The sequence below is a fragment of the Pseudophryne corroboree genome, chromosome 5, assembly GCF_028390025.1.
Source record: "Pseudophryne corroboree isolate aPseCor3 chromosome 5, aPseCor3.hap2, whole genome shotgun sequence".
NCBI lineage: Eukaryota > Metazoa > Chordata > Amphibia > Anura > Myobatrachidae > Pseudophryne > Pseudophryne corroboree.
Window position 1 is genome coordinate 361,865,630 of NC_086448.1, and position 24,113 is coordinate 361,889,742.

The window sequence follows — 24,113 nt, forward strand, 5'->3', positions numbered from 1 at the left end:
AGGCCCCACTTGTCGACTAGGAGTTGAAAGACTTCTGTATGAAGACTCCACTCTCCGGCATGCACGTCCTGGTGACTGAGGAAGTCCATTTCCCAGTTTTGGACGCCCGGAATGAACACTGCCGATATTGCTGGAAGATGGTGCTCCGCCCAACTAAGGATTTTTGACACTTCCATCATAGCCATGCGGCTTCGAGTGCCGCCCTGATGGTTTATGTATACCTCCGTAGTGGCATTGTCTGACCGTACTTGAACTGGCCTGTTCTGTAGCAGAGGCAGGGCGTGAGTTAATGCATTTAACACTGCCCGCAACTCCAGAATGTTTATTGGGAGATGTGACTCCTCCTTGGTCCAGCGACCCTGAACAGAGTGTTGCTCCAACATCACACCCCATCCCCTCAGACTGGTGTCCGCTGTCAGCGGGACCCAGTCAGGGATCCAGAAGGGATGTCCCCTACTCAATTGCTGGTACTGTAGCCACCAGGTCAGCGACAAACGAACCTCCGGAGTTAAAGTGATCATGTGAGATCTGATCTGATGAGGTAGGCTGTCCCACTTGGAAAGGATTAACCTCTTCAGAGGGCGAGAATTAAATTGAACATACTCTATCATGTTGAATGCCGACACCATCAGGACAAGTACTTGCATCGCCGAGTGTATCGACACTGTGGCTACAAAGGAAGCATCTTATCCTGTCTTGAAGTCTCAGGACTTGTTGACTCTTTGTGTCCAGGATTGCCCCCAGGTGCACCATGCTCTGAGCTGGGACCAGCTATGATTTCTTCCAATTGATGACCCATCCGTGTCTTGTAGGAAGCTTACCGTCAGTTGCAGATGACTGAGAAGGACATCATGGGAGTTTGCCAGAATCGGCAAGGTGTCCAGATACGGCAGGATCCTGACTCCTTGGCAACGGAGATGGGCCGTCATTACGGCCATGACCTTGGTGAAGACCCGAGGAGCCATAGTCAGTCCAAATGGTAGAGCCTGGAACTGATAGAGGAGGTTGCCAATAGTAAACTGTAGATACTGCTGATGTGACATGGCAATAGGTATATGCAGGTACGCATCCTGTATATCCAGGGATATCCTATATAGTCTCCGGGTTCTATAGCCAGTACAATTGAATGCAGTGTTTCCATATGGAACTTGGACGCTCTCACAAACTTGTTTAGTGACTTGAGGTTGAGTATAGGCCGGAATGACCCATTGGGTTTCAAAATTAGAAACTGGGTCGAGTAGTAACCTCTGCCTCCCTGGGCCAGAGGATCCGGCACTACCACTCCTGTATTCAGGAGGGAACCCACAACCTTTTGTTGAGCTTGCGCCTTTAACGGATCCGAAGGGATATCCGTGGTGCAAAACTGGTGAGGGGGACGTCTCTGTAAGCCTTGTGGTTTTGGGAGCACGAGATTGTCTTGGGTATGCCTGATCTTTTGCTTTTCCTTTAGGCCGAAAAGGAACGGAAAATGGTACCTTTAGCCTTCTGTGCAGACTGATTAGTGTTTGGGAGAAAGGCAGTCTTAGCAACCGCCAATTCAGACACAATTTTATTTAGGTCTTCCCCCAACAAAATGTCCCCCTTAAAAGGGAGTACCTTCAAGGTCTTTTTGGAGTCTTGGTCCACCTTCCATGACCTCAACCACAGAATATGGCGATCTAGGACAGATGTAGTCGACGCCTTGGCTGCCAACACACTTGACTCAGAGAATGCCTCCTAAATGTAATAGGCAGTGGTGGTAATTTGAGACAGGTATTGTCTGGCATTGTCAGATATATCCTCGGGCAGCTCTTCCTCTAATGCCTGAAACCATGCTTCAATTACTTTTGCAGCCCAAGAGGCCGCAATAGTGGGTCTATGTACAGCCCCTGTAAGGGAGTAAATAGACTTCAGGCATCCCTCCACATGCTTATCTGTTGATTCCTTCAGTGAAGTACCACTAGGCGGGTGACATGAGAATCCACTGGCGGTGAATTTTCCAACTTGTTACATAACTCTGCAAGGAGAGGATAGCAAGCCAAGGCCCGTTTAGACAGAAAGAATTTCTTCCCTGGATTAGACCAGGGCTCCTACCTGATGTCCACCAAATGGTCAGAATGGGGTAATAGATTTTTAACAACCTTCTGCCATTTAAACATGTCAGTTTTCTTAGCCATAGTAGTGGAATCCTCCTCATCAGTGATTTGTAGGATTTGCTTAATAGCAACCACAAGGGCAGGGACATCAATTTGCAATGCAGAATCCTCGTCAGATACACCTGATTCAGTGTCTGACAGAACAGTATGCTCTCCCTCCTCTTCAGATAAAACATCTGAGAGATTAGTGAGGAGGAAGCAGCCTGCTTAGAGGACCCAGAGACATGAGAGTTTCCTGGAGTAGATTTTTGCCTGACCAAGGAATGATTTAATTGCTGCAACTAGTTAGACAAATTTTACGCCCAAGGCGGATAAACCATAGGGACAATTTGTGGAGGTAATGGCACAGGTGGTCCCATAGGGGGCGTAAGGCATTCCACCAGAGTACCCAGTAGGTTTGTGAATGCAGCCCAGGGTGGCTCCTGATTGGTTACTGGAGCTGCGGACTGACTGGGAGATGTATGACACATAGTACACAGACCATCATACACAGCTTCCCCCTCTAGTAAATCTTTGGCGCATTCTCTGAATGATGCAGAGCGTCCACAGACTAACTGCCGTTCTTGTTAGAAATTGTACACAAATGCAACAACAGAGCGACTTGGGGGTCATTCCGAGTTGATCGCTAGCTGCCGTTGTTCGCTGCATAGTGATCAGTTCAAAAATGGCAAATCTGCGTATGCACCGCAGTGCGCACGAGCGCCATACTGGTACAAAGAGCATTGTGGTTTTGCACTGGTTCTAGCTACGCTTTCAGTCGCACAGCCGATCGCAAGGAGATTGACAGAAAGTGGGAGTTTCTGGTTATCAACTGACCATTTTATGGGAGTGTTTGGAAAAACGCAGGCGTGGCCGGGCGTTTGCTGGGCGGGTATCTGATGTCATTACCGTGTCATTCGTCGCAGCAATCATCGCACAGAATAAGTAACTACAGGGCTGGTCTTGTTTTGCACAAAATGTGTTTGCAGCCGCTCGGCTGCACAGGCGATCGCACTCCTGCAAAGCGAAAATACACTCGGAATGAGGGCCTTAGTACGATAAAGCCAGACAGAGTACAATATCTGCGAATAAATTCGTAAGTGTGTGACTGTAAACACAGTACACAACACCAGCGATTAAATCCGGTTTTATGTGACTGAGTACACAGTAGAATACACGTAATGGGTAAATACTGTGACGCACTATATATATGACCCTGATGCACCTAGTCCCTTAGGGTACAGAATATAGTGATAGATGTATCTGGGAAACACTGAAAGTGAAACCAGGCAGCAGATACAGGTGCACTCAGTCACAAGCAATGCAGATAATTATTATGATAGTACAACTGCACTGGACTAGTATATGTACAGATATACATATTTATTTATATATATATATATATATATATATATATAAGAAGAAATATCTCTATGGAGCGCTCTTATTCTATAATCTGATATAATTTAGATGACTGTTGGTGGATGTTATATAAAGAGAGTATGACCTTACACATTTATACACCCATATTAGAATCACATATATCTCTTTATTAAAAGATTTTGATTTAAAACTTATCATAAAACTTTTCCTTTTCTTTTACATTGGAGATACAATTGTATATTTCAACATTATTTGTATAAGGAAAAAAACAATATAATGAGCTTTCAACCAACGCGTTTCGTCTATATCGACTTCTTCAGGGGTGTTTTCTAAATAACAGCTCTCTGTTTATATTGGAATAACTGTAGTATTCAAAAGGTATGAAGTTCTAATTGAACCAAAGTTGTACTGAAAAATATTTATTACCAAGTTGAAAAAACTTGAAGAAAATTATTCCCAGAATATGAAAGCATTTATTGGGATTCCTTATTATAGGCCACCTAATGAATTATATTCTTCTCCAGCATGTAGATATATATTTCATTCATTTTTCTTGGCTCATTGGGTTGGCATTTCCTCAGTTTTTCAAAGTATCAGTGAAGTCCAACAGAAGGGATCCACTTGTAAACTTAGGATAAAAATATCCCTTTAATTTTCCAGCAGTTGTCCTATAGGTCTGCCTGCATAGGTATCCAATATTGGATATATATTATAAGGGCACGGTCGTGCCCTTATATTAAGGCTGAATCGAACAAACGGAATTCTCCCATAGGGAACTTCTGAGATGGGGGCATGGTGTTTGAGGGGCTACACCTCAAAACTGATTGGACGTACCGAGCTGAAATTTGGCATGGACGTGTAGAATCGTCACCCGCTGGTGCATGCCAAATTTCAGGGCAAAATAATAAAAAATGAGGAATTGAGAGTAAGCTAAAGTTCCAACTGTCAGTTTTTTTCTGCCACTCCCTCTGTGGCTTTTTGACATGGTTTTCCTATAGAGTGAATGAGGATTTTTTTGGGAAGGCATAACTCAGGATAGAGGACAAATTAAGACTTGGGGTTTGTTTTATTAGATAGAGTATGTCCCAGTGTAGTGCCTTTTGGGGTTGTGGTTTTTCAAAAAGTTATAGTTTTTTTTTAATTAAGTAAAATATGCCCCATTATAAAGATAGGGCTTTTCAATTTGTTGCGCCTGCGCAGTGGCCGCCAGCAGGGGGTGAACATAGATGAGCTTGTCAAGTTGTGCACGAGGAGAGCGCGGGAAGCAGTGTCTCGTGCATGACGAGGACAGCTGCAGGCGGCGGGAGGACGAGAAGGAGGGAGCCTCTACAAGACCCGGAGGAGATCGCGGGACGTGAGCGATGGAGGGAGCCTTACTGGGGGAGGAGAACGACGGAGCAGAAGCCGGGTCCCCTTCAGGAGTGTCAGCGGGAGGAGATAGCCGCAGCTCGGAGGAAGCCGGGCCCACTTAACTCAGCGGGAGCGTCGGCAGGATGTATGCCATCCTTTCTTATTTTTCTTATACTTCTCCCGCCCTGTTGTGTCCGCCCGCCCGGCCGCCCTGCTGTGTCCGCCCGCCCGGCCGCCCTGCTGTGTCCGCCCGCCCGGCCGCCCTGCTGTGTCCGCCCGCCCGGCCGCCCTGCTGTGTCCGTCCGGCCTGCTGTGTCCGTCCTCCGATGCTGTGCCCGCCCTGCTGTGCCCGGCCGCCCGCCCGCCCGCCCTGCTGTGTCCGCCCGGCCGCCCTGCTGTGTCCGCCCGGCCTGCTGTGTCCGCCCGGCCGCCCTGCTGTGTCCGCCCGGCCTGCTGTGTCCATCCGGCCTGCTGTGTCCGTCCTGCCGTGTCCGTCCTCCGCCCTCCCTGCTGTCTACGCCCATCCCCCCCGCCCTCCCTGCTGTCTACGCCCATCCCCCCCCGCCCTCCCTGCTGTCTACGCCCATCCCCCCCGCCCTCCCTGCTGTCTACGCCCTCCCTGCTGTCTACGCCCACCCCCCCCGCCCTCCCAGCTGTCTACGCCCTCCCTGCTGTCTACGCCCACCCCCCCCGCCCTCCCAGCTGTCTACGCCCACCCCCCCGCCCTCCCAGCTGTCTACGCCCACCCCCCCCCGCCCTCCCAGCTGTCTACGCCCATCCCCCCCGCCCTCCCTGCTGTCTACGCCCATCCCCCCCGCCCTCCCTGCTGTCTACGCCCATCCCCCCCCGCCCTCCCTGCTGTCTACGCCCATCCCCCCCGCCCTCCCTGCTGTCTACGCCCATCCCCCCCCGCCCTCCCTGCTGTCTACGCCCATCCCCCCCGCCCTCCCTGCTGTCTACGCCCACCCCCCCCGCCCTCCCTGCTGTGTACGCCCACCCCCCCCGCCCTCCCTGCTGTGTCCGCCCATCCCCCCCGCCCTCCCTGCTGTGTACGCCCATCCCCCCGCCCTCCCTGCTGTGTACTCCCACCCCCCCGCCCTCCCTGCTGTGTACGCCCACCCCCCCGCCCACCCTGCTGTGTCCGCCCACCCCCCCGCCCACCCTGCTGTGTCCGCCCATCCCCCCCCCGCCCTCCCTGCTGTGTCCGCCCATCCCCCCCGCCCTCCCTGCTGTGTACGCCCACCCCCCCGCCCTCCCTGCTGTGTACGCCCACCCCCCCGCCCTCCCTGCTGTCTACGCCCACCCCCCCCGCCCTCCCTGCTGTGTACGCCCACCCCCCCCGCCCTCCCTGCTGTGTCCGCCCATCCCCCCCGCCCTCCCTGCTGTGTACGCCCATCCCCCCGCCCTCCCTGCTGTGTACTCCCACCCCCCCGCCCTCCCTGCTGTGTACGCCCACCCCCCCGCCCACCCTGCTGTGTCCGCCCACCCCCCCGCCCACCCTGCTGTGTCCGCCCATCCCCCCCGCCCTCCCTGCTGTGTCCGCCCATCCCCCCGCCCTCCCTGCTGTGTACGCCCATCCCCCCGCCCTCCCTGCTGTGTACGTCCACCCCCCCCCCCCGCCCTCCCTGCTGTGTACGTCCACCCCCCCCCCCGCCCTCCCTGCTGTGTCCGTCCATCCCCCCCCCGCCCTCCCTGCTGTGTCCGTCCATCCCCCCGCCCTCCCTGCTGTGTCCGTCCATCCCCCCCCCGCCCTCCCTGCTGTGTCCGTCCATCCCCCCCCGCCCTCCCTGCTGTGTCCGTCCACCCCCCCCCCCGCCCTCCCTGCTGTGTCCGTCCACCCCCCCGCCCTCCCTGCTGTGTCCGTCCATCCCCCCCGCCCTCCCTGCTGTGTCCGTCCATCCCCCCCGCCCTCCCTGCTGTGTCCGTCCATATCCCTGCTGTGTCTGTCCACCCCCCCCCCCGCCCTCCCTGCTGTGTCCGTCCATCCCCGCCCTCCCTGCTGTGTCCGTCCACCCCCCCCCGCCCTCCCTGCTGTGTCCGTCCATCCCCCCCGCCCTCCCTGCTGTGTCCGTCCATCCCCCCCGCCCTCCCTGCTGTGTCCGTCCATATCCCTGCTGTGTCCGTCCACCCCCCCGCCCTCCCTGCTGTATCCGTCCATCCCCCCAGCCTTCCCTGCTGTGTCCGTCCATCCCCCCCGCCCTCCCTGCTGTGTCCGTCCATCCCCCCCCCCGCCCTCCCTGCTGTGTCCGTCCACCCCCCCCCGCCCTCCCTGCTGTGTCCGTCCATCCCCCCCCGCCCTCCCTGCTGTTTCCGTCCACCCCCCCCACCCACCCTGCTGTGTCCGTCCATCCCCCCCGCCCTCCCTGCTGTGTCCGTCCATCCCCCCCGCCCTCCCTGCTGTGTCCGTCCATCCCCCCCCGCCCTCCCTGCTGTGTCCGTCCATCCCCCCCCGCCCTCCCTGCTGTGTCCGTCCATCCCCCCCGCCCTCCCTGCTGTGTCCGTCCATCCCCCCCGCCCTCCCTGCTGTGTCCGTCCATATCCCTGCTGTGTCTGTCCACCCCCCCCCCCGCCCTCCCTGCTGTGTCCGTCCATCCCCGCCCTCCCTGCTGTGTCCGTCCACCCCCCCCCGCCCTCCCTGCTGTGTCCGTCCATCCCCCCCGCCCTCCCTGCTGTGTCCGTCCATCCCCCCCGCCCTCCCTGCTGTGTCCGTCCATATCCCTGCTGTGTCCGTCCACCCCCCCGCCCTCCCTGCTGTATCCGTCCATCCCCCCAGCCTTCCCTGCTGTGTCCGTCCATCCCCCCCGCCCTCCCTGCTGTGTCCGTCCATCCCCCCCCCCGCCCTCCCTGCTGTGTCCGTCCACCCCCCCCCGCCCTCCCTGCTGTGTCCGTCCATCCCCCCCCGCCCTCCCTGCTGTTTCCGTCCACCCCCCCCACCCACCCTGCTGTGTCCGTCCATCCCCCCCGCCCTCCCTGCTGTGTCCGTCCATCCCCCCCGCCCTCCCTGCTGTGTCCGTCCATCCCCCCCCGCCCTCCCTGCTGTGTCCGTCCATCCCCCCCCGCCCTCCCTGCTGTGTCCGTCCATCCCCCCCGCCCTCCCTGCTGTGTCCGTCCATCCCCCCCCGCTCTCCCTGCTGTGTCCGTCCATCCTCCCCCGCCCTCCCTGCTGTGTCCATCCATCCTCCCCCGCCCTCCCTGCTGTGTCCGTCCATCCCCCCCGCCCTCCCTGCTGTGTCCGTCCATCCCCCCCGCCCTCCCTGCTGTGTCCGTCCATCCCCCCCGCCCTCCCTGCTGTGTCCGCCCATCCCCCCCGCCCTCCCTGCTGTGTCCGCCCATCCCCCCCGCCCTCCCTGCTGTGTCCGTCCATCCCCCCCCGCCCTCCCTGCTGTGTCCGTCCATCCCCCCCCTGCCCTCCCTGCTGTGTCCATCCATCCCCCCCGCCCTCCCTGCTGTGTCCGTCCATCCCCCCCTGCCCTCCCATCCCCCCCGCCCTCCCTGCTGTGTCCGTCCATCCCCCCCCGCCCTCCCTGCTGTGTCCGTCCATCCCCCCCGCCGCCCTCCCTGCTGTGTCCGTCCATCCCCCCCGCCGCCCTCCCTGCTGTGTCCGTCCATCCCCCCCGCCCTCCCTGCTGTGTCCGTCCATCCCTCCCCGCCGTCCCCAGACGCATCACCTGACACTCACACGGACCTGACACACACGCACACATTCACACGCAGCGCCTGACACACACAGTCGCGCAGCGCCTGACACACACAGACGCGCAGCGCCTGACACACACAGACGCGCAGCGCCTGACACACACAGACGCGCAGCGCCTGACACACACAGACGCGCAGCGCCTGACACACACAGACGCGCAGCGCCTGACACACACAGACGCGCAGCGCCTGACCCACACAGACGCGCAGCGCCTGACACACACAGACGCAGCACCTGACACACACACACACGCAGCACCTGACACACACACACACGCAGCACCTGACACACACACGCAGCACCTGACACACACACGCAGCACCTGACACACACACTCACGCACCTGACACATGCACTCACACGCAGCACCTGACATACTCACACGCAGCACCTTACACACACACACACACATGCAGCACCTGACACACACACGCAGCACCTGACACACGCAGACATGCAGCACCTGGCACACGCAGACACGCAGCACCTGACACACGCAGACACGCAGCACTTGACATGCAGCACCTGACACACACACACGCAGCACCTGACACACACACACACACACACACACACACACAGCACCTGACATTCAGACATGCAGCGCCTGACACATACACACACGCAGACATGCAGCACCTGACACACACACACACAAATATGCAGCACTTGACACACCCACACACATACAGACATGCAGCACCTGACACACACACACAGGCAGCACCTGACACACACACACAGACGCAGCACATGACACTCACACGGACCTGACACACGCACACACTCACACGCAGCACCTGACACACACACACAGACGTGCAGCGCCTGACACACACAGACGCGCAGCGCTTGACACACACAGGCACGCAGCACCTGACACACACACACAGACGCGCAGCACCTGACACACACAGACGCGCAGCACCTGACACAGACGCGCAGCGCCTGACACACACACACAGACGCGCAGCGCCTGACACACACACACAGACGCGCAGCGCCTGACACACACAGACGCGCAGCGCCTGACACACACAGACGCGCAGCGCCTGACAGACACAGACACGCAGCGCCTGACACACGCAGCGCCTGACAGACACGCGCACTCACACGCAGCACCTGACAGACACGCGCACACGCACTCACACGCAGCACCTGACAGACATGCGCACACGCACTCACACGCAGCGCCTGACAGACACGCGCACTCACACGCAGCGCCTGACACACACGCGCACTCACAGGCAGCGCCTGACACGCACACACACTCACACGCAGCGCCTAACACACTCACACGCAGCGCCTGACACGCACATACTAGTGATGAGTGGGTTCGGTTCGTCGGAATCCGGACCCCCCGAACTTCACCCCTTTTACACGAGGCAGGTTCGAACCTTCCCGCCTTGCTCGGCTAACCCAAGCGTGCCCGAACGTCATCATCCCGCTGTCGGATTCTCACGAGATTCGGATGTCTGCATTCGTGGAAAGGGGTCCCATGTGTAAACATGGGACCCCTTTCAGTCCGTCTGGTCCGGGTGTTCGGTTTGTTGTTTTGCCAAGTACGTGGATTTAATCTGGAACCTGGATCAGGTGAGTATAATTATCTTTTATTTTCAGGTACCCGTGGATTCTACTTGGAGAAGAGGACCGACTGCTTCGTGTCAACATAGGTAAGTATGTGTGTGTCGGCAGGTGTGAAATAAAGTTATACTTTCACGGTGTCTGTGTCCTGTTTTCATTTGGGTATTTTTTTTCCAGTAGAACTACAGGTACCAGCGGGCCCGTTTTTCTCCCGCATGCTGGTACTTGTGGTTCTCAAAGTACCAGCTTGCGGGGGAGGCTTGCTGGGACTTGTAGTACTACTGGAAAAAACAATATTCTTTCAATTTTCTCAAGGCTATCAGCCTCCCATCCGCAGCCCTTGGATGGGGGGGACAGCCTCGGGCTTCACCCTTGGCCCTTGGGTGGCTGGGGGGGGGGACCCCTTGATTGAAGGGGTCCCCACTCCCCCAGGGTACCCCGGCCAGGGGTGACTAGTTGGATATTTAATGCCACGGCCGCAGGGCACTGTATAAAAGTGACCCCCGGCTGTGGCATTATCTGTCCAGCTAGTGGAGCCCGATGCTGGTGTAAAAAATACGGGGGTCCCCTACTCTTTTTGTCCCCCGTATTTTTTTGCACCAGCACCAGGCGCAGAGCCCGGTGCTGGTTTTAAAAATACGGGGGATCCCCTGTCCGTTTTTCCCCCGGATTTTTAGAACCAGGACCGGCTCGAAGAGCCCGAGGCTGGTTATGCTTTGGAGGGGGGACCCCACGCAATTTTTTTTTCCGGGTTTTTTACATTCCATTTAAAAAAATAATAATCTTTTAAAAAATATATAAATAATACTTGTGCCTCCAAAAAAGACAAACCAAGTACCTAATCCCTTCTAATATAGATATGCTATTACCAAAAAAACAACAACTTTTATTTTTCTCTGACGTCCTAGTGGATGCTGGGGACTCCGTAAGGACCATGGGGATATAGCGGCTCCGCAGGAGACAGGGCACAATAATAAAAGCTTTAGGATCAGGTGGTGTGCACTGGCTCCTCCCCCTATGACCCTCCTCCAAGCCTCAGTTAGATTTTTGTGCCCGGCCGAGAAGGGTGCAATCTAGGTGGCTCTCCTGAGCTGCTTAGAATAAAAGTTTAAGTTAGGTTTTTTTCTTTCAGTGAGACCTGCTGGCAACAGGCTCACTGCTACGAGGGACTTAGGGGAGAGAAGTAAACTCACCTGCGTGCAGGATGGATTTGCTTCTTAGGCTACTGGACACCATTAGCTCCAGAGGGAGTCGGAACACAGGTCTCACCCTGGGGTTCGTCCCGGAGCCGTGCCGCCGACCCCCCTTGCAGATGCCGAAGTTGAAGAGGTCCAGAGTCCAGAAACAGGCGGCAGAAGACTTTCAGTCTTCATAAGGTAGCGCACAGCACTGCAGCTGTGCGCCATTGTTGTCACACTTCACCAACAGTCACCAACTGTCACTGAGGGTGCAGGGCGCTGGGGGGGGCGCCCTGGGCAGCAATGTATAATACCTTTTTATGGCTAAAATACATCACATATAGCCCTTGAGGCTATATGGATGTATTTAACCCCTGCCAGATCTCACAAACTCCGGGAGAAGAGCCCGCCGAAAAGGGGGCGGGGCCTATTCTCCTCAGCACACGGCGCCATTTTCCTGCTCAGCTCTGCTGTGAGGAAGGCTCCCAGGCTCTCCCCTGCACTGCACTACAGAAACAGGGTTAAAACAGAGAGGGGGGGCACTTATTTGGCGATATGATTACATATATAAAAATGCTATAAGGGAAAACACTTGTATAAGGGGTTGTCCCTGTATAATTATAGCGTTTTTGGTGTGTGCTGGCAAACTCTCCCTCTGTCTCCCCAAAGGGCTAGTGGGGTCCTGTCCTCTATCAGAGCATTCCCTGTGTGTGTGCTGTGTGTCGGTACGTGTGTGTCGACATGTAGGAGGACGATGTTGGCTGAGGAGGCAGAGCAAATTGCCTGTATTGGTGATGTCACTCTCTAGGGAGTCGACACTGGAATGGATGGCTTATTTAGGAATTACGTGATAATGTCAACACGCTGCAAGGTCGGTTGACGACATGAGACGGCCGGCAAACAAATTAGTACCTGTCCAGGCGTCTCAGACACCGTCAGGGGCTTGTAAAAACGCCCATTTACCTCAGTCGGTTGACACAGACACGGACACTGACTCCAGTGTCGACGGTGAATAAACAAACGTATTTTCCTTTAGGGCCACACGTTTCATGTTAAGGGCAATGAAGGAGGTGTTACATATTTCTGATACTACAAGTACCACAAATAAGGGTATTATGTAGGGTGTGAATAAACTACTTGTAGTTTTTCCTGAATCAGATAAATTAAATGAAGTGTGTGATGATACGTGGGTTTCCTCCGATAGAAAATTATTGGCGGTATACCCTTTCCCGCCAGAAGTTAGGGCGAGTTGGGAAACACACCTTAGGGTGGATAAGGCGCTCACACGCTTATAAAAACAAGGGGCGTTACCGTCTCCAGATACGGCAGCCCTCAAGGAGCCAGCTGATAGGAAGCTGAAAAATATCCTAAAAGTATATACACACATACTGGTGTTATACTACGACCAGCAATCGCCTCAGCCTGGATGTGCAGCGCTGAGGGGGCTTGGTCGGATTTCCTGACTGAAAATATTGATACCCTTGACAGGGACAAGATTTTATTGACTATAGATGCATTTCTATATATGCGAGATGCGCAGAGGGATATTTGCATTCTGGCATCAAGAGTAAATGTGATGTCCATATCTGCCAGACGAAGACACGACAGTGGTCAGGTGATGCAGATTCCAGACGGCACATGGAAGTATTGCCGTATAAAGGGGCGGTCCATCGGACCTGGTGGCCATGGCAACAGCTGAAAAATCCACCTTTTGTTACCCCAAGTCACATCTCAGCAGAAAAGGACACAGTCTTTTCAGTCTCAGTCCTTTCGTCCCCATAAGGGCAGGCGGGCAAAAGGGCCAGTCATATCTGCCCAGGGGTAGAGGAAAGGGAAGAAGACTGCAGCAGGCAGCCCATTCCCAGGAACAGAAGCCCTCCACAGCTTCTGCCAAGTCCGCAGCATGACGCTGGGGCAGTACAAGCGGACTCAGGTGCGGTAGGGGGTCATCTCAAGAGTTTCAGCACGCAGGGGGCTCACTCACAAGTGGACTCCTGGATCCTACACGTAGTATCCCAGGTGTACATTGGAAATTCGAGACGTCTCCCCCTCACAAGTTCCTGAAGTCTGCTTTACCAACGTCTCCCTCCGACAGGGAGGCAGTATTGGGAACAATTCACAGGCTGTATTCCCAGCAGGTGATAATCAAAGTACCCCTTCTACAACAAGGGAAGGGGTATTATTCCACACTATATTGTGGTACTGAAGCCAGACGGCTCGGTGAGATCTGAAATATTTGAACACTTACATACAAGCGTTCAAATCAAGATGGAGTCACTCAGAGTAGTGATAGCGAACCAGGAAGAAGGGGACGATATGGTGTCACTGGATATCAGGGACGCTTACCTACATGTCCAAATTTGCCTTCTCACCAAGGGTACCTCAGGTTCGTGGTACAGAACTGTCACTATCAGTTCAGACGCTGCCGTTTGGATTGTCCACGGCACCCCGGGTCTTTACCAAGGTAATGGCCGAAATGATGATTCTTCTTAAAAGAAATATGGACGCTTTCCTGATAAAGGCAAGGTCCAGAGAACAGTTGGAGGTCGGAGTAGCACTATCTTAAGTAGTTCTACGACAGCACGAGTGGATTCTAAATATTCCAAAATCGCAGTTTTTTCCGACGACACGTCTACTGTTCCTAGGGATGATTCTGGACACAGTCCAGAAAAGGATGTTTTCTCCCGGAGAAGAAAGCCAGGGAGTTATCCGAGCTAGTCAGGAACCTCCTAAAACCAGGAAAAGTATCAGTGCATCATTGCACAAGGATCCTGTGAAAAATGGTGGTTTCTTACAAAGCGATCCCATTCGGTAGATTTCACGCAAGATCCTTTCCGTGGGATCTGCTGGAAAAATGGTCCGGATCGCATCTTCAGATGCATCAGCGGATAACCCTGTCTCCAAGGACAAGGGTGTTTCTTCTGCGGTGGCTGCAGAGTGCTCATCTATGAAAGGGCCGCAGATTCGGCATTCAGGACTGGGTCCTGGTGACCACGGATGCCAGCCTGAGTGGCTGGGGAGCAGTCACACAAGGAAAAAATTTCCAGAGAGTGTGATCAAGTCTGGAGACTTCTCTCCACATAAATATACTGGAGCTAAGGGCAATTTACAATGCTCTAAGCTTAGCAAGACCTCTGCTTCAAGGTCAGCCGGTATTGATCCAGTGGGACAACATCACGGCAGTCGCCCACGTAAACAGGGCGGCACAAGAAGCAGGAGGGAAATGGCAGAAACTACAAGGATTCTTCGCTGGGCGAAAAATCATGTGATAACACTCTCAGCAGTGTTCATTCCGGGAGTGGAAAACTGGGAAGCAGACTTCCTCAGCAGGCATGACCTCTACCCGGGAGAGTGGGGACTTCATCGGGAAGTCTTCCACATGATTGTAAACCGTTGGGAAAAACCAAAGGTGGACATGATGGCGTCCCGCCTGAACAAAAAACTAGACAGATATTGCGCCAGGTCAAGGGACCCTCAGGAAATAGCGGTGGACGCTCTGGTAACACTGTGGATGTACCAGTCAGAGTATGTGTTCCCTCCTATGCCTCTCATACCAAAAGTACTGAGAATCATGAGAGGGAGATGAGTAAGAACGATACTCGTGGTTCCGGATTGGCCAAGAAGGACTTGGTACCCGAAACTTCAAGAGATGTTCACGGAAGACCCGTGGCCTCTACCTTTAAGAAAGGACCTGCTCCAGCAGGGGCCTTGTCTGTTCCAAGACTTACCGCGACCGCGTTTGACGGCATGGCGGTTGAACGCCGGATCCTGAAAGGGCATTCCAGATGAAGTCATCCCTACCCTGGTCAAAGACAGGAAGGATGTAACCGCAAAACATTTTCACCGCATTTGGTGAAGATATGTTGCGTGGTGTGAGGCCAAGAAGGCCCCTACAGAGGAATTCCAACTGGGTCGTTTCCTACATTTCCTGAAAACAGGACTGTCTATGGGCCTAAAATTAGGGTCCATTAAGGTTCAAATTTCGGCCCTGTCGAATTTCTTCCAGAAAGAACTGGCTTTAGTGCCTGACGTTCAGATGTTTGTAAAAGGGGTACTGCATATACAGCCTCATTTTGTGCCCCAGTGGCACCTTGGGATCTCAATGTTGTTTTGAGTTTCCTAAAGTCACATTGGTTTGAACCACTCACCACTGTGGACTTAAAATATCTCACATGGAAGGTGACGATGCTATTAGCCCTGGCTTCAGCCAGGCGTGTGTCAGAATTGGCGGCTTTATCATATATAAAGCCCTTACTTAATTTTTCATTCTGACAGGGCAGAATTGAGGACTCGTCCTTAATTTCTCCTTAAGGTGTTTTCTGTTTTTCACATGAACCAACCTATTGTGGTACCTGCGGGTACTAGGGACTTGGAGGACTCCAAGTTACTTGACGTTGTCAGGGCCCTGAAAAATATGTTTCCAGGACGGCTGGAGTCAGAAAATCTGACTCGCTGTTTAGCCTGTATGCACCCAACAAGATGGGTGCTCCTGCTTCTAAGCAGACGATTGCTCGCTGGATTTGTAATACAATTCAGTTTACACATTCTGTGGCAGGCCTGCCACAGCCAAAATCTGTAAAAGCCCATTCCAAAAGGAAGGGGGCTCATCTTGGGCGACTGCCCGAGGGGTCTCGGCTTTACAACTTTGCCGAGCAGTTACTTGGTCAGGGGCAAACACGTTTGCTAAATTCTACAAATTTGATACCCTGGCTGAGGAGGACATGGAGTCTCTCATTCGGTGCTGCAGGGTCATCCGCACTCTCCCGCCCGTTTGGGAGCTTTGGTATAATCCCCATGGTCCTTACGGAGTCCCCAGCATCCACTAGGACGTCAGAGAAAATAAGATTTTACTTACCGATAAATCTATTTCTCGTAGTCCGTAGTGGATGCTGGGCGCCCATCCCAAGTGCGGATTGTCTGCAATACTTGTACATAGTTATTGTTACAAAAATCGGGTTATTCTTGTTGTGAGCCATCTTGTCAGAGGCTCCTTCGTTGTTATCATACTGTTAACTGGGTTCAGATCACAGGTTGTACGGTGTGATTGGTGTGGCTGGTATGAGTCTTACCCGGGATTCAATATCCTTCCTTATTATGCACGCTCGTCCGGGCACAGTATCCTAACTGAGGCTTGGAGGAGGGTCATAGGGGGAGGAGCCAGTGCACACCACCTGATCCTAAAGCTTTTATTATTGTGCCCTGTCTCCTGCGGAGCCGCTATATCCCCATGGTCCTTACGGAGTCCCCAGCATCCACTACGGACTACGAGAAATAGATTTATCGGTAAGTAAAATCTTATTATTAGATTCCGCCTGCAAAGTGTGACGGATTGAAAATGACGAATTTACTGTTTAAAAGCACTGTTGTCGAATTTACAAACTTCAATTGAATATACTTTTGTCGAATTGCTGCATTTGTACCATTGCAGAAAAGTCGAATTTGTCAAATGACGAATTTTAAAAAGTCGAATTTTGAAAGCCTGTAAGAATAGGCCCCGCCCCCTTCTTCACATCAGCCGTCCCCTTCTACCCCTGTACCTTGCTCTCTCCTGTCTGTGTTCTCTCCCGTCTGTAGGACTAGGCCCCGCCACCTTCTTACCCTCCAGTGACTGCTCTCTCCTGACAAGTGGACCAGGCCTGCCCCCTACACGCTGCTGGTGTCTTCATTGTTACTTGGTCTGGAGCTCCGTTGGGGAGAGAACTCACGTGAGCTCATTAAGAATGAGGAACTGGGATGTGCACCTGACACACACGCACACACGCAGCACCTGACACACACACACGCACACACGCAGCACCTGACACACACGCAGACACGCAGCACCTGACACACACACACACGCAGCACCTGACACACACACACAGCACCTGACACACACACACGCAGCACCTGACACACACACACACGCAGCACCTGACACACAGACACGCAGCACCTGACACACACACACGCAGACATGCAGCGCCTGACACACACATGCAGCACCTGACAGACACGCACACACAAAGACACGCAGCACCTGACACACACGCAGCACTTGACACACACACGCAGACACGCAGCACCTGACACACAGACATGCAGCGCCTGACACACGCAGACATGCAGCACCTGGCACACACATGCAGCACCTGAAAGACACACACACACACACACACACACACACAGACATGCAGCACCTGACACACCCACACACACAGACATGCAGCACCTGACACACCCACACACATACAGACATGCAGCACCTGACACACACACAGGCAGCACCTGACACATATATACATGTGGCATTTAACGCACGCACGCACAGCACCTGACACACAATCATATACACACGCAGCACCTGCTACTCACACATATATACACATGCAGCACCTGCCACTCCCACATACATGAACAGCACCTAACACACACATATATACATGCAGCACCTGACACACACATACACGCGCAGCACCTGACAGTCGCACACATGCAGATGCGACACCTGACACAAACACATACACTCTCAACACCTGACACCCACGTGGCAGCTGACGCATACAAATGAAGCCCCTGAGATACACACATATACACGTGCAGCACCTGAGACACACACACACACACATGTATGTACACGCGCGGCTCCAGGCACACACATACGTACGTACACGCGCGGCACCTGACACACACACACACACACGTACATACACGTGTGGCACCTGACACACACACACACGTATGCACACGCGTGGCTCCTGACACACATACACACATGTACGTACACGCGCGGCTCCTGACACACACACATACACATATATGTACGTACACGCGCGGTTCCTGACACCCACACACATGGACATGCGCGGCTCCTGGCACACACACACGTACACGTGCGGCACCTGACACATACACGCGTGTACGTACACACATGCACAGCACCTGACATACACATGTAGGTACGCGCCACCTGACACACACACACGTACACGCACGACACCTGACACACGTACGTACACGCGCGGCACCTGACACACACGTACGTGCACGCACGGCACCTGACGCACACGTACATACTAGTGATGAGTGGGTTCGGTTCGTCGGAATCCGAACCCCCCGAACTTCACCCATTTTACACGGGTCCGAGGCAGGTTCGAACCTTCCCGCCTCGCTCGGCTAACCCGAGCGCGCCCGAACGTTGTCATCCCGCTGTCGGATTCTCGCGAGATTCGGATGTCTGCATTCGTGGACATGGGACCCCTTTCAGTCCGTCTGGTCCGTGTGTTCGGTTTGTTGTTTTGCCAAGTACGTGGATTTAATCTGGAACCTGGATCAGGTGAGTATAATTTATCTTTTATTTACAGTTACCCGTGGATTCTACTTGGAGAAGAGGACCGACTGCTTCGTGTCAACATAGGTAAGTATGTGTGTGTCGGCAGGTGTGAAATAAAGTTATACTTTCACGGTGTCTGTGTCCTGTTTTTATTTGGGTATTTTTTTCCCAGTAGAACTACAGGTACCAGCGGGCCCGTTTTTCTCCAGCATGCTGGTACTTGTGGTTCTCAAAGTACCCGCTTGCGGGGGAGGCTTGCTGGGACTTGTAGTACTACTGGAAAAAACAATATTCTTTCAATTTTCTCAAGGCTATCAGCCTCCCATCCGCAGCCCTTTTATGGGGGGGACAGCCTCGGGCTTCACCCCTGGCCCTTGGGTGGCTGGGGGGGGGACCCCTTGATTGAAGGGGTCCCCACTCCCCCAGGGTACCCGGGCCAGGGGTGACTAGTTGGATATTTAATGCCACGGCCGCAGGGCACTGTATAAAAGTGACCCCCGGCTGTGGCATTATCTGTCCAGCTAGTGGAGCCCGATGCTGGTGTAAAAAATAAGGAGGACCCCTACTCTTTTTGTCCCCCGTATTTTTTGCACCAGGCGCAGAGCCTGGTGCTGGTTTTAAAAATACGTGGGATCCCCTGTCCGTTTTTCCCCCGGATTTTTAGAACCAGGACCGGCTCGAAGAGCCCGAGGCTGGTTATGCTTTAAGGGGGGACTCCACGCAATTTTTTTTACGGGTTTTTCACATTCCATTTAAAAAATAATAATAATCTTTTAAAAAATATATAAATAATACTTGTGCCTCCAAAAAAGACAAACTAAGTACCTAATCCCTTCTAATATAAATAGATATGATATTACCAAAAAAGAAAACTGCAAAAAAAACATGTTTTTACATTTTTTTATTAGATTCCGCCAGCAAAGTGTGGCGGATTGAAAATGACGAATTTACTGTTTAAAAGCACTGTTGTCGAATTTACAAACTTCAATTGAATATACTTTTGTCGAATTGCCGCATTTGTACCATTGCAGAAAAGTCGAATTTGTCAAATGTCGAATTTTTAAAAAAATCGAATTTTGAAAGCCTGTAAGAATAGGCCCCGCCCCCTTCTTCACATCAGCCGTCCCCTTGTACCCCTGTACCTTGCTCTCTCCTGTCTGTGCTCTCTCCCGTCTGTAGGACTAGGCCCCGCCCCCTTCTTACCCTCCAGTGACTGCTCTCTCCTGACAAGTGGACCAGGCATGCCCCTACACGCTGCTGGTGTCTTCATTGTTACTTGGTCTGGAGCTCCGTTGGGAAGAGAACTCACGTGAGCTCATTAAGAATGAGGAACTGGGATGCTTTAATTTTATTGTGAGTAGTGTAGTGTGGTGATGTAGTATGTTGTATGGGGGGTATAGTGTAATTATGAAGTGCAGCATATGGGAGGGCTATAGCATAGTGATGTAGTGTGGCATATGGGGGGTGGTAGCGCATAGGCGTGCGTACAGGGGGTGCCTGGTGCGCACAGGCACTCCCTAATGTCCAGCATCGCTGCACGCCACGCTTGCTGTAGCACAGTGATCACTGAGTGTGTGATCGGTGGAGCCTAGCCTGCAGCTCATTTCCGTACCTCCCACCACCGATGCGCCCGCCCCCCCTCTGCCTGCTGCTAATACTATGCTGAGTGCATTAGTTGGCGGCCTCACTGGGGGGACTGGCGTCACCTTGCAATGTGACTTGGTGATGTCCGCCCATGCTCTCCTCCCGCCCACCTGTGCTTTCCTCCCGCTGCGGTCTCTCAGTCCTAGTGTGCCGCGGCCGCCACACCACTGGGGACTGGGAGCCGCCGGCAGACACATTCTGCTGAGACTTACTTGTCAGTGCGGGTTCCGGACGGCAGGCGGCGGTTGGGAGGGCAGACGGGGAGCAGGTGTCACAAGGAGTGTGTGGGTAACTAATTCACAATACTTCCGCTCAACGTGGCACTGCTGGTCCTTCATCTCCCATGTCTCTTCACCAGGTGGCGGGCGGCCCGGAAATTAAGTGATGTGTTGTGCAGCAGTCAGTGTGAAGTGACTGTGAGTAACACTGGTGGTGCTGATGATGCTGCTGCAGAATCGGGAAGCAATTAATTCATAAATATAATGTACTCTATCAATGTATTATACATACATAAACATGGACATACGTGTATTTGTGTATACATGTATATACATGAGTGTGTGTGTGTGTGTGTATATATATATATATATATATATATATATGACTTGGGGTTTGTTTTATTAGATAGAGCATGTCCCAGTGAAGTGCCTTTTGGGGTTGTGGTTTTTCAGAAAGTTACAGGTTTTTTTTAATTAAGAGAAATATGCCCCATTAGAGATCGGGCATTTCAATTTGTTGCGCCTGCACAGTGGCCGCCAGCAGGGGGTGTATTAGAGTGCCTTCACTTGAGAGCCGCAATATGGCCGCCTTCTCCCCGGTTATTCTGTAAATAGGAAAATAACCTCACAGGTTCACATAGGGCAGAGTTGCCACCACTAGTGCAGGGCTGTAACGTACAGTACTAAGGAAAAGCCATATACTAAATCGGCACGGTGACCTCACCCCTCTCAGAGACACCAGGGCGCAGCACACTGTACGGGGTACACTTGGTACACACACCTGTTAGCTCAGGGCAGCACTATAGGACCCTCCTGTAATGCTGTGCTGGAGGCGTGTAGTGATCAGGGCACTGGGAGACTGGCTGGCTGGTCTCCGTCTCTGCTGCCTATAGAACTTCCACCTCTGTTATATATCAGGGCTGCTCTCCTGTGTGTTCTCTTCCTCTCCTACTTCACACTGGAACTAGCCGCCCAGAGAACGAGAGGGCAGCGGCTGACATCAGAGAGGGTGCAGCAATCTGTGTGGGCAGAGCCCCTCACAGCAAGGTGTCCTTTTGCTGTGCCCCATGTAATCACTGTGATCCATACAGACTCTCACCCTGGTAAGCTCTCTATTTATTATTTATTTTTGTACACTGCAGCATGCTCGAGGGAAGGGAGCAGGCACCCCCCCACCCCACCGCCACTACTCCTCCGCCAGCATCACTGCCGAGCCGGTCAGTGTTCCGGTGGCAATGAGCAGTAGGCAGCCACCAGCAACAACAGCCAGGAAGCTGTTACTCCCGGCAGCAGTAGCGTCAAGCTGCAATTCAGCCAGCGGCACGATGATCCGGGAGACAGTGGCAGCACAGGGAAGCAGTACCCCCTCCAATCGCAGCACCAACCTGGAGACTGAGGCAGCAACCCACCCCCAGCAGCAGCACCACCCTGATGATAGGTAAGATGCATTTTGGTGTCACAAGAAGGTGGCCGGAGTAGTGGCTGGCTGTTGTCACACCCCGGGCAAAAGTGATAGTGATTTCAGTGTTCCCTTGCGCGGGGATTGGATGTGTAGATGTATGAAGGCTATGTTTGTATAGATGTGAGCGGCAGTGTGCGGATGTATGAGAGCGGCAATGTACAGCTGTATGAGTGCGATGGTGTGCGGCTGTAAGAGTGCGATGGTGTGCGGCTGTAAGAGTGCGATGGTGTGCGGCTGTAAGAGTGCAATGGTGTGCGGCTGTAAGAGTGCAATGGTGTGCGGCTGTAAGAGTGCGGCAGTGTGCGGCTGTAAGAGTGCGGCAGTGTGCGGATGTATGAGAGCGGGGTTGTACGGATGTATGAGAGCGGCAGTGTATGGATGTATGAGAGCAGCAGTGTACAGTTGTGTGAGAGCGGCAGTGTATGGATGGCAGCATCATGGGGAGGGATGTCAGAATGCTGTTATAGGGTTCCTAATACAAAATGGAATCCGTATAGTGGGCGGGGCTGCACCATGGCACCACGTTGGGCTTGATGGGCAGGTAGTGCGGCAAGCACACCCAAATTGGCGTCTGACGTCGCCCGCAGTCCACACTGTTGTGAGGAGTCAGAGTTAATTTTGACTGTGTAGTGTACTCACAGAGGACCTACCGCCCGTCCCCTCCTCGCATCTGAGCAGCAGGTCAGTCTCTTATTTTCTTTTTAATCAGGAGAGGCCGAGTGAACTCTGAGCAGGGGGGCAGAGCTACATGGGACCCAGAGGGGCTGCTGTGCTGTCAGAGAGGAAGAGAGAGATGAAGCTACTGCAGATCCCCAGCTGATTGTGAGGTGCCGGGTTGAAGGGTGATGTGATCACCCTTCTCCCTCGCTGCAGCTGGGGACCGCATCTAGGCTTCCTCCATCGAGTGCATGCGGCGCAGCAGTGGGCGGCGTGTAATGAGTTTGTCTGACTCATTATACTGCTGCCTGTTGTGGACACCTCCGTCCGTACGGACTGGTGTACATGCCCAGCACAGAGGTGACAGTGTTGGTAGAAGTGCTGCCCAGCTCTGACCCTGCAGGCCTCCCTGATCTGGCTGCGGCCGCTGCTGCTGTGGCCTGAAACCCCTGCCGGTCCCCTCCATAGACTTCCGCCTGGCCAGCGCTGAGGTACTAGGGGTAGCCCAGCTGCGGGAAGGGTATGTCTCTGGCTTTCTCTCCGGCAGGGGAAGGTGACAGCGGCGGAGGAAGTGCTGCCCACCTCAGACACTACAGGCCTCCCCGATCCAGCTGCGGCCACAGCTGATGCTGCCAGAACCCCCTGCTGGTCTCCTTTGTTGACTGCCGCATGGCCAGTGCTGAAGTACTGGGGGTAAGCCAGCTACGGGAAGAGTGTCTCTGCCTCTGGCTCTCTCTCTCTGGCAGGGGAAGGAAGGGCTGATTCTCTGGCACAACAGGGAGGGCTGGGCTGCAGGAACACAGCACTGGAAGAAACAGGAGGCCGAACTCATGACCAAAAAGTGAGCAGTGCAGTGATCAGCCCCCTAGTCTTTCCCTCTCTCTGGGTGCAGAGCTGTATTCTACAGAGAGAGCTGGGATGGGAAGAAGGGGAACGGCACTTGACATACACATACACGCGCAACCTGACACACACATACACGTGCGGCACCTGACACACACACACGTAGCATCAGACACAATAAAATAAACATGCAGCACCTGACCCACACATACACGCGCAACACCTGACACACACACATATACACAGGCGGCACCTGACACACACACGTAGCATCAGACACAATTAAATAAACATGCAGCACCTGACCCATCATATACACGCAGCACCTGACACATACATATACACGCACACCATCAGACACACACATACACATGCAGCACCTTACTCACACACACATAGACACGTGTAGTACCTGACGCACACACATGTACATGCGCAGCACCTGACGCACACTCATGTACACACGCAGCACCTGACGCACACTCATGTACACGCGCAGCACCTAATGCACACTCATGTACACACGCAGCACCCGACGCACACTCATGTACACGCGCAGCACCTAATGCACACTCATGTACACGCGCAGCACCTGATGCACACATGTACACGCGCAGCACCTGACACAGACATACGTATTCATGCACAGCACCAGACCTACCCTTGTACAC